General features: G+C 41.9%; 1 protein-coding gene across 1 annotated transcript in view; it reads right to left on the bottom strand.

Annotated features, from left to right (window-relative positions):
* Positions 1-12,367, bottom strand: part of BZW2 (basic leucine zipper and W2 domains 2) — a 57,173-nt gene extending 44,806 nt beyond the window's left edge. Inside the window, exon 1 of the mRNA XM_065628409.1 lies at positions 12,248-12,367. The gene's annotated coding sequence lies outside the window, so the exon portion shown is untranslated. The remainder of the gene's footprint in view (positions 1-12,247) is intronic.
* Positions 12,368-12,462: the final 95 nt, after the last annotated feature.

The following is a 12,462-nucleotide window of genomic DNA, read 5'->3' as shown; positions in this document are numbered from 1 at the left end:
AACAGCTCGGTAATGACGGCCAGTGGCAAGAAGAGCAGTTTTTCATGCAGGTTACCACTCCTCTCTCTGCTGAAGTCCACCCCCTTCTCTTTTGTTAACGTACCAGCCCACTGCAAGTTGTATTTTTACAGTATCGAGCCTAGTCATACAATTCAAATATCACAACAACAAAATTAGAGGTGTGTTGCTGCCATTTTTCTTGCTGCCTCAAAGCTCTGAGCAGCAAAAGCACAGGAGATCACCAGTGTCTCCAGGATACAGCACTGCAGCGTTTGAAAACCCATAAATTGTCTTCAAAATTACACGGGCTAAGCTTAAAAATGAAAAAAAAAAATAAAAACAAAACCCTAAGTGTGCATTCTCCAGAAAGTAATGCCTCCCAGTTGCTAACAGTTTATTATTACATGAACTAAATACAGTAATCAGAGGAGGGATGTATTAATAGCCAGCACCTCTTACACACTTGCAAGCAGTGAAGGCCGTGGCTTTAATAAAATGACAACTGCCGTAAACAGACAAGCAAGTTTTAACTCAGAATTCCTTAATTATTTCTTCAAAGCATGTACAAGAGCAAGGAGTTCACTGAGTTAACACATGGCTTTTTACCTGCAGGATAGTGAATCAGCTTCCAGATACTTGGATTTTGATATTTCTGGCTGAAAAGAGATGGCACAAAGAGCCAGCAGTGGAAACGCACAACGCTTTGCACCATGTCAAGTATTCCAAACACACCAGCTAATGCCGATTATGCTGTTAGCAGCATTCACTTGGCCAGAAAGAGTCCATAACTGACCCGCATGGAAGCCTGAAAGTTCTTAGATGGATTCATGGAACAAGAGTGTATCAAGGGCTATTAAACACAGGGATGATATAACCTTCTGAGATGAAAATTGCGGTAAGTATCACAAGAGCATGAAGGAAAGAAATGAGTGCACTCCCATCTACCTATATTTTTATAACACCACATCCTTCCCCCACACACTTTTTTACAGCTATCCAACTCTACAGGCCACTTTGAGAGACCAGGCTCTGGACCAAAGGCCAACTTCTCCCAGTAAGTCAAGCTTTGGTCTGAGATCAGGTAACTTAGAGGCATCATGTATCCCACACAGCTCCTTCTCACTCCGTACTTCGAGAAAGCCTCTTAAGTCCACAAACACACCAGACGGGCATTATTCACCCACAAGAACACGCTCCACTGTGGAGTATATGACAACAGCACTGAGAGCTGGGTGGGAATTCGGTACAGCCAGGTGAGGAAGAAAAGTAAGCAAAAATTCCAAGAGGGCTGACCTGGGTCAGCATATTGTGTTACTGATTTTGTAGGAAGACTTCAAATTGCTTCTTTTTGAGACGACAGAAGACATTCAAACTAGTTGTTTTCAGTGTATACATATATATATATACACATATACATTTAAATACACAGTTGACCAGAATGTCAGAATTAAGAAACATTACCATGAAAGGAAGTCAAATAAAGTAGCAATATAAATCACCTGAGCTAGAAGAAAACACAGTAATTAGCCTGTTGCTTCACAAATTTGTATTAATTTTCCAGTATTAGCGTCATGTGCTAACAGCATAATCACATTACAAAAAGCTAGTAGGAGTTGTTGAGTGAGAGACATCTGCCTCACCCAGATGTAGCCCAGAGCAGGTATATCATATTTTACCCCACTCCACTGGAGGTGCAGCAAATCCCACCTGTGGTCACTACCCGTGGTCAGTACCTTTTACACTGCAGCAGTTCCTGAAGCGCTTTGTGCCCACACACTGGGAATGGACGCACGGACAGCTGTCAGTCAGCTCAGCACAAAAAAACGGCAATTTAATGGATGCTATTAGTTGTAAGGCCCACTGCCTATTTCATTGTCCGTCTTTTTAGGAGGCAATTAGCAAAGCCAAAACCCACATCCACTTCTCCTGACCGAACAGCCAACTGTCAGAACCCAAAAATGGGGCGCGTTTCACTTTAGACGTGAATGATGACACCTAAATCTGCTCCTGCAATTTTTGCCTCTTTTCACAATCAATGGAGAAAAGTAAACATTTCCAGAAAACAGCTTATCTAAAATATTCTGCTTGCCCATCTTAGGGTGAGATCTTAAGGGAGTCTCTTGTGAACAGTGTCACAGCTTCAGCTTCAGGCACTTTTTAGATATTTGAACCAGATCAAAACTTCCTCCATCAGTTTCTACAACACTACAAACAGAAATTCACACCTGCAGATTGGCAATCTGTGTGAGAGTCTATAGCTCAGTGACACCTAAAAGGAGTTTAATTATGCAGCCAAAATTAACAACAGAATGATTACTAGTGGCATATTGTTCAGTTCTATAGTTAATTCAGTAGACCTGCTTGCTTATCTTTCTGAGGTGATTCACAGAGCTTCCATTGTTGGCCAAGAAGTTTCACAATCCAGCGTACCACAAATATGCTGATAGAACAGGCTCAGCATCAGACCACAGCCACCCACCTGTGCCCAGCCCAGTTTCTGAAGCCAAGTATTACTGCGGGAGTTACGGATTTCTAACCAGAATAGGTTTAAGATCTTTTTTAATGGGCGTAAAATATCGCTATGCCAGCCAGCCTGGCTTCCTTCAGCAGAAAAAGCACACAGCCACTTTTTGTGGCTGTTTGGGCTGGATCAATGTCAGCTCCGCACAATGATATTTGATACTATTAGTAGGGAAACCTATTTTCCTGTTCACAGCGTTATTGTTCATGCACTGGAAAGACCGATGTCAGCAACCTACTTTTGCAGATAACCTAATAAAGGTTCCAGGGGATGTCTGTCTGTAGGTGTACGCATACAAAAGTACATGTAAGAGAGTAAGAATACCAATAAAAGCTATGTTAGATTTCTACAGCTCATCTCCAACAAGGATGCAAGAGATGAGTAATTTAAAAGGTTTATCAACAAGACAGCTAAAGATTTTTTTTCTGGACTGAAAAAACACAATGAAAGGCTTGGCTGGTTTCTCTGAGGACTTCAGAAAGATATGCCAGTTAACCTAGGGCTCTTTAATGTGGATGTACAAAAGGATTCTACAAAATACATTAACTTTCAGTGAAAAAAAGGGCAAATACCTTTCACTAATATACCTCCTGTCCTTTTGAAAGAAACAAGCCTTTCAAAAGCCAAAATAATGTTAACAGCTACTGCATCTATTGTACGATTAGGAAAATAAAACAACAAAAAAATTATTTCTAATTTTAAGAAGTGAACTGATGCTAAATCTCAACATGTCGATCTGTTCTGTCATGGATACAGTCAAACTGCCAAAGTCAATGAACTGACTGTTAAAACCCATTCAGACCAACGCATCTGCATCCCACATCCAATGTTTGATACACTCTGTGGCATTAAAAAACTAGAAAACCTAGCATATGTTCTCTGCTAATGGAAGATAAAATGTAAAGGTAGAAGTGCCAAGCTAAATTTATTTTTTAAAACTCTAAAATGAAACAAAGCAGATGTTTAACCTGACTCTCAGTCAGGGGCTTTGCAACAGGTGGTAATTTTCCTTTAATCTTGACAATGCTGCAAAAACATTTCAGATTAAGAGTATGTTGATATGAACCTTTATTAACCAATTCTTGAGAACACTAATTTTGGTAGCTATTCAGTAATCTAATAACCTAGTTATTAACAGGAACTGAGTAATTCATTACAAAAAAAAAAAAGTTAAAAGGATGTTAAAAAGAACAAATGGGGAACATCTTGCTTTGCACTAGGAAGACAGTGCCATTTTCCCCATCACCAACATCTTGCTCTCCCTCAGCCTCAAATGATTTTTTTTGTTGTCTCCTCATACCGTAACACTGCTTTTGCACCACTGATACCTACCAGGCCAGACTGAAAAGGTCAACAACTGTTTAAACTGACAAGACAAAGGGAAACGGGGAAAGAATCGGGCCTTCCCGTACCAGGGAACAAAGGCAAATCAGGGAGAGCACGAAGCTACTAAACTAACTCCAGCATCAAACAGGCTACCTGTGAAATGCTTTGGCTTGATGCATTTGGCTTCAGAGACCCATGGACCACTGCCTGCAGGTGACAGTTAAAGAATCCCACAACTTCACCACAGGAGAGACCTGATAGTCTGATGCCTCAATGATTTAGCAATGTAGGTAACTAAACAACCAGTCTGCTGTCATAACAAAGGATCTTGGAGGCACAACAGCAATGCAAATAAAGTGACATACTGATGACAGGGCACACTGGGAAGGAGGCACTTCTCAGCATAGACCAATAAAGACTTTAACAGGAATAAAACAATTGAAAATATAAAGCCCTTCCTTTGCCTCCTTCGAAAAAGTAGATTACGAGTATTTTTTCCTTCCTCTAATCCAAGGAAAAATCTTGTAATAGAGTTACGCAAAACAAAATAGCCCAACTCAAAACCCGGCAAAAGACCTCATCCAGGTGTTTGAGCAGAGGCGAAGCAGATTTTTCCCGTGCTGGGAAGTGACCCGAGACTGATGCGCAGGATAATAAATTTCAAGGGCAGAGCCAAGGATTCAGGCAGCCCTGGGGACGTGCTGACTGGGGCCTCTTTTTTTGGCGCAAAATGTAGGGGAAAAAAAAACCAAAATACCATCTTGGACAGAATATGGGATTCAACAGCACAACATGGGGCATCAAAAGCGCTGGCTGATGGTTTGGGGATCCTTAGGTCTCAGTCACAAGAAACTATGCATTAAGATAATATAGTCAAAGCAGACCTAAACAGAAGGGAGACTACCAGCCCAGGTATCAGGAGCAATCTCAGAGAGGTGCAGAGACATGGGACAAAACCAGCAACAAGACTCTAATCAAGCTCATCAATACTGGCTCATACACAGAAGGTTGCAGATTGAGAAGAAACTTGCTATCCACTCTTCTTTTCGAAGGGTTGCCTTGTCATTGAGGGTTTATTATTGGGTATTATTATTGAGTAATATTATGAAACAAATAACATATTTTGTTTTCCTAATTTCGTATTACTTTAGGCATGAATGGTAGCGAAAATAAATGACTAGCCCTGTATCTGCTAATGCTCAGTAACACATTCCTAAGATTTCACCTCCTGTGCATTATCAGAAGAAAAATGACTAATGTATAACTTGAATGCACCAAATGAATACTCCCTCTTTAAAAAAAAAAAAAATCTAGACAAGTAGGGGATTTTATTTAAGGAAACAACCTAAAATGAAAGGATCACTTACGCTTGCAAATTACAAACTGTCGAGCTGCTTAGACTTCTTTTTCTGCAAGAAAACACTTTTAAGGAAAACACATCAAACAGTGGTTCTTACAATGAAGTACAACCCCAAAGGCATATTTAATTGTTCTTCCTGAAGTAGCTGAAGGAGCTGTAGATGGGTGTAACTCGTTGGGATTCAAGACATCACAGGAGGTGCTTCCTTCTTGTGTCCCTGACCGACCTCTCAGTCCCAGACTGTGTCTAGCATTTTCCTTGCCTGACCTGTCTGTCCTCAATTCTAGTTCTCACCAGAAGTAATTCATCCTTTTTACAGGCTGACTAAAAGCAATAATCTTTGTCCACTACTATGAGTCTGCAATAACTGCAAGCAACTTCTATACAAAGCTTCTCCATCTGACCTAAGAATAACTCAGATTTTGCAGAGCAAATTGTTATACAGGACTCCAAAACATGGCTATATATGAAGTACTCAACAGATTTTAAAATTCCTATAAAAAACTCTATGCAAATTCTACTGCAAAACCACATTTCTAATTTCAAAAGCTCTTAGATGCATAGCAACAAACAGCTCTTTTAGACAAAGTGCCTATTATGGTAGGAATTACTACTGATTTACTTCCTGGAAGTATTTTCATGACTTCTGGGAATTTAAAAATCAAAATACATAACTTGACAAAAGATTATTTGTTTTATATGGCACATGTAAGGAAGTTTTCTTACTATATTAAAACATACTTGGTGATAAAGGCATATCTAAAGATGGAGTGGGAACAAGACTGAACGATAGGAAAAAAAACTCCAGTCATGTTAACAGCCATTACCCAGGTTTCATCTTCTGTACTGACTCATGACCGGCTTGCCTGTTAAATATAATACTTTGCCTAGGAAGTATGCACCAGGCATGTCTTAGTCTTCCAGTCTGACCTACACAAGCTGCCACTTGCACTGACCCAACCCAACTGCAAAACTGTGAGCCAAGATGGAAGGTTTACCAGCAATGTGTTACAAATACACTATTTCCCTTTATGGTGCTTGCACTACGCAACCTCACTCTCCAGAAGACCAAAGCTGTTAAACCCTGAAACGCAAGCGTTTCGTTCTGGTTTCAGCTTTATAGCATGTGAGAACCTCGAGGAGCACTATGCTGCTGTAAATAAGGCCATCGCAGCACTGTACCCTCCCTTTGGTCACTGGACTCTCTCGACTTTGCTTTTGTTTTGACTTTTGCAGTTTCTTACAAGATCTACAGCTAGATTTAAGAAGTATGGTATGGCAAGTTGAAAAGGGTTTTCAGGTGTGGCAGAATATTATTGCACTCTACAGACTTCTCTCTCTAGGGAGAAGCAATAGATTTTTTTTTCATTTGTCGATTTTCCTCTCACACACCAGCATTACCTCTGAGTGATCCCTGAATATTCTAGTTATCTTTGAATGGATAATTACTCTTTTAAATTAACAAGTAAGTACTGCTGCAGTTGAGAGGAGCACTCATACTTAATCAACAGCGGATCAGATGGAAAAAGAAATCAGATCCACAGGACAGCCATGGCAGTGCACAAGTGAAATTTATTGCATGTGACGTATCAGAATGGAATTACTTTTCCTGCAGGTTCAGGCAGTGAGATAGGTGACAGCCTATTGCCTCACGTGCAACACAGACATAAGGATTCTTTAATTTGAACAGGAGGAATAAGGACAGAAAATAAGCTAAGTAAAAAACAACGTCTCTTAAACTGATCTGAACTTAATAGCACATATCCATTCAACACATACTCTTATTCCTCTGTCCTGAAAAATTCCCTTAGGCCCGCAAACAGATACATAGATCTGTAGATGACTGTATTATGTAAGCAGCATTTAAATAATCTTATCTTACACTGAAAAATTACTCATGGATTAGATCTAATTAGGTATGTTTAACCCAGCTGCCTCCACCATTCTTCACCAAATAAAAGGTTTGATTGCAACTAACTGCTGACACACGCTCCCAGACTCCATTTTTCCCAGTCACACTCACGATTCCCAGAAGGTAGAGTGGGGTCTGTATGTGCTGTTAAGTTTTTCAACATCCTTCTACATTAAGATGTATTTCCTTTACAGCTTTATGTAATTTTATTTACATCTCTGAAGTTTTTAATTTATTTTAGCAACACTCCTCTGAAAAGCCACTGCACATCAACTCTTGCGGAAGCCGTGCTAATGCATGATTGGGTTATTGCCACCACTGGCAAAGCTTAAATGGGAAAGAACTTAGTTTTTTGCAAAGGTGCTCAGCTGGGCCTCTGATATATATCGCTCTGCAGTCACTAAACACATCTCAGTCTTTCATCGGCAAAAAGTTGCTTGTTCTGTTACAAAAAAAATTAAAGTACCTCCCTACATGGAATTCATCTGTGTGAAACAATTTGTTTAAAGCTTGTATTTTTCTTAATCAAAAAGAATCAAAATGATTTAAAGTCTCGTATGAAAAACAAAGTAGATGTGTTGTCTGAGCAAGTGGTTCATATCAGGACCATCTACAACAAACCATTAAGAGAATATTAAATCAACCTGGAAAAGAGCAATTTTTTTTCCTAAATTACAGATCCAATGTTGAGTATATAAATGGAGCAAGGTTTACACATTTCTGGTTTTGTTATGAAAGTAAAGCTGACTTTTTAAAATTTAGTTTTTAATCAGGTAGAACAAATGCACATTTATCTAAGGCACTCACATTGCTCTCATCATCACAATACCTGAGCACCTGAAAATTCCTTCTTTGCACTGTTAACCCTCACCATTTGTAGGATGATTATGTGGGTTGCCCTTGCATGATTAGCAGTTGAAGATATAGCGAAAAAAAAAGTGTACACTCAAAAATTTACTTTGCAGCCTATACAAATAAACTTGTGAGCAGTTTTCTCTACAGAAACATCTACAGAGATGGTTGCTATGCTGGTGATATTCTGGGTGTAAAAAAACGAAAGCTTGCTCTGCTCAGACAGATCAGGTCTAGGAGCAAACCACCAACACTTGTGCTAAATCAGACTAATAAACCCTGTCAGGAGGACTATATCATTATCTGAACCTTCAAGCCCCAAACTGGTACTTTCGCACTGTAGTTCCTGCTGGAGAACATTGCTCACCTCTACTCTGCTCACCCAAGAGTCCAGACCCAACAATCTTTTGGAAGATGCCTTGGTGTCCTTCTGTCCCATAAGCTTGAGAATCCTTCAAGTCAGTGTTCAAGAAAAGACGAAGCGAGTACAAGTCTCACTTTGCCAGACTTTGGGTATGGCTGGAGTCAAGTGTTGGGATTTGCTCCTAAATTTGAAAGTGTAGAGAAAGCCTAACTTGGTGCAAGGTCAACAGGGAAATGGTAGCAGACGTAGATCTCTATCCATGTCTCATATAAGCACCCTGACTATAGGAATACTCTGGCATTCAAAAAAACACCTATTGTGTTCAAACACGTATCGTGTTCACCAGCCTCTGTCTGCCTTCAGTTTTTCTTTTGCAGTCTTTTTATAATCTACCTTTGGGTATAAAACAAGACATAGCGACGTTGACAGATCTTATCACAGATCCAGTGGTTGTCCTGAGATCCAAGATGAAACTTAAAAAAAAGCCCCAAACACAATAACATAAAAGTGCTTAAGGAAGTCAAAGAGTTATACAACGCAAATTAATTAGGTAGAGGGGAAAGTAATCTATCCACAGATTAGTATCTGTGAGATCTGAGAGGAAAAAACAGAGGATGTTTCTAGCAATAAAAGCCTTGAACTTGCATGAACTTGAATTGATCTAAATGAATAATCCTATTAGACACTCCTCACTTTGGCCAGGATATAACTATCAGGACTGGAGAGAGCAGGACCAAAACCCAGTGGAGGTCTTTATTAAAGGCTCAGCTCCACGTGAAGGAGATTCCCACAGCCCAGGCCATGCGGATCACAGAACCACTTTACAAAAACGCACTTGAGAGCCACCTGAAATGGCTTTCATACAGAAACTACTAAACAGACTTAAGACTTCAGCTTGGCAAAAAGGCAGTGGTGGGGGATAATACAGGTCTGGCAAGCCATGATTGCGTGTCAGGGGTGAACAGGGAACAATTCTTCATCATCTCCCAAAACATAAACTGGGGGCTGAGGGTGGGGAATCAAATGAGACTGTGAAGTAGTACGTTCAAAACCAAAAAGAGGTTTTTTCAAGCAGCTGTGGCAGTTATAACCACAGGATGCTGCAGAGTTTACCTAAATTCAAAAAATCCACTGCAGGCAATCCAATACAAAGGGAAGTCCTCAGCTGTGAACCAGTGGGATGGGAGCTAGGAGAACAAGTAATAGGAATATCAGTACTTGTTTGATCTGTTATTTTTCCCTAGATAAAATGTAGTGGGTCAGACCAAGTTTCTGATCATGCTAAGCCCTGGCATAGAAAGAGGCTACAGGATCTTTGACCCCCGCTACCATGAGCAGAGCAGCAGAGTACAGGGCTGTAACTCAAGCAGCCTCCAAGACGCAGGCGAAGCTTAGTCATTTGACAGAAAACAGCCTGAAACCAGTGAAACCAGCTCAGCATCTCCTTTGCGTCTCTTCCACATCCAAAGACTGAGAGTTTCACGGTGCAGTCTCCAAGGAATAAGGCAGCTCTTTCTCCCCTAGCTGGGCACAAGAAAAGGCATTTATTGTGTTGTATATTCTGTTACTAATGCTCAATGAAAGAAATCCTTGTTATTTTCTTGCATGGACCTTGCTCTCGACAGCTGCAGAAAACATCAGGTGTTTAGGATCACCTACACATGGATTACAGCAGGAACTGCACACAGTAGAAACAGCAAACAGGAGAGGAAAAAATGTCACCCCAAAATTTGCTTCACAAATCAAAAGTATCAGAGGTATAATCTGATGAGGAAATAAGGAATATTTTATATGTAATACTTATCTTTTGAAACCTAAACAATACTGAGTCGCAGTGAAGTTAACGCATCTTTTTCCCTCTGCAATACCCACAAAGTAATTATTAATTACCACACAGTAATACCCATAACTAAAATAGGTGTAACAACCAGATACAATAGATAAAATACATTAAAGGGCAAGGCACAAAAGTAGAGAACCTACATTTTCAGGTTCCAGTTCCACACCCTGACACAGACTCCCTACTTCACCTTGGAAAAATCATTTGCTGCCTCCATGCTTCAAATTCAACACATAAAATGGAGGCAGCGCCACTTCATTACCTCATCACAATCTCGCAACAATAAACCGAAGATTGTGAAATGTCTGCGAACTACCAGACTGAAGGTCATACAGAAGCCTTCCATAGGTAAGAACAAGAAACATTTTTAACTTGTGTTAAAGTCTTATCACTCTTACAGATGGAGCGCTCCTGCAACCTTAAGTCACCAAGTGAGCTCTATTGAGGCTGCCAAGGAAAAACTGCGTGTGTCCGTGTACTCTGTGAACTAGGGTGCAGTGACAGTACTGCCATTCTCACATTTAAAAAAGGAATGTAATTATGCATACTTTTGTACACTGAATGCCTGACAGGTTTTTTTTTTTAAATATATAAAAGGAAGCTTGTAGGCTCTTGTTATTTAATAATGCCACAGAGATTATCAGCATACTATAACATCACAAAATTTGTTCACAGTGGGTAAAATCCACACCCTCCAGTGAACCCACTTAGACCCTGATTTCAGCCTTCATGGTTGAGCCGGTGACAGACACAACATGGAGATATCTTTCTGGACCAGAATACACAAAGCACTTTTGTCTTGAGGGAATTTCCTTCAAGGTATTTTCAGTTTCCCACAAAAAAAGTCAAAGGAATCTGTTAGAATCTGAAGTCCAAAGCAATCTTTCTTTTTTACACTTGTTGATTCAAGTAAAACTAGATGGTGGTACATCCCTGTATTTCCGTGATTTCTAAAATCAGGGAAACATTACAGAATGACTGTTTTGTTAAAATAAAGTCGCATCACATTTTGGTCTTCTACCCAAATAGTTACAAAGATACACTAAACTCAGAGAGCGTGCTTTTCTATGAACCATGAAGCAAACAACAGGACTTCAACACTTCTGAAAGTCAGTTAAGCAATTAACAAACGTAAAAATCGACAATAGGATTCGTATTCAAAAGATTCCAATAAATAAACAGCCATGAGATGACCTGCGAGTATTAAGGAAAGAAAAAAAAAAACAGTTTGCTGATAAAGCTATGCCTTCAAAAAATTAGCTACAGGAAAAAACGGATTCCTTAAAAGAAAGGATACAAAAATTACACACTGAAGAATAAGACAAAGGAGGGTACGAAGTGCCACCAAGTACCGGGGTTCTGCTTTTCTCTCTCGTACAAACACACGCAAAAATCGAGGATGTTAAATCTCAGCCCCCGAGCCTTGCTGGGGATCTGCAGATGATCCCTGCGCCTCCCGAGCTGCAGCTGGAGGAGTGGAAAGTTGGATCCGTAACAAAGATCTTTTTTCCACCGACGGTTTAATTTTAGAAAGGCGCTAACAAAGGCACCGCTCTAAACAACCCCAAACGCGTTATTTCCCTTCCCAATTCATCAGAGTCCGCTTCCTTTAGGAGACACGATGTCGCGACACAACCAGGGCTTTATTCGGCCGCTTTAGCCGAATAAACAGCGTTTCCCGCCTAGGAAAAAAAAACCACCGCACAAACCGATGCCACAGAGAGGCAGGAAAGCCGGGCACCGGGGCTGCCCAGCCGCAGGTGCCAGCCCGCACCGCCGCCAGCGGACCCAGCGCCGCCCGTTCCGGGCCCCCGGCGCTTCCAGCGGGTTCCCCGGCCCCGCAGCAGCGCCCGGGCCGCGCAAAACCCGCGCGCGTTTCCTCCGCGGGCCCCCGCTCGTCCCGCCGCGGCGCCCGCCCGGACCCGCGATGGCCGCCGCGCACAGGCCCCGCGCCTCGCCCGCCCGGCGCTGCCCCGCCGCCCGCCCGCCCGGGCAGCACAGCCGCGGGGCTGCGCGGCCGCGATCGCCGCGGGGCGGCCCACCCGTGGGGGGCGCCCTCCCGCCCGCCGCACCTGTCGGGTGGTTGCGCGGTCCGGGGAGGAGAGGGCAGGCGCGCAGGCGACGGCGGCGGCAGACAATGGAGGAGCGAAGGGCAGACACATTGATACACGGGCGCCTCTGCGGCCGCCCCCTCCGCCCGGCCGCACCACTCACTGCACCTCTCCGGGGGGGAACGGCGGAGGAGCCAGAAGGCAGCCAGAAGGTGGGGGGCAAAAGAAAAGCAAAA

This window comes from Caloenas nicobarica, chromosome 2 (genome assembly GCF_036013445.1).
Source record: "Caloenas nicobarica isolate bCalNic1 chromosome 2, bCalNic1.hap1, whole genome shotgun sequence".
Taxonomy (NCBI): Eukaryota; Metazoa; Chordata; class Aves; order Columbiformes; family Columbidae; genus Caloenas; species Caloenas nicobarica.
This window is presented reverse-complemented; position numbering and strand designations above follow the sequence as displayed.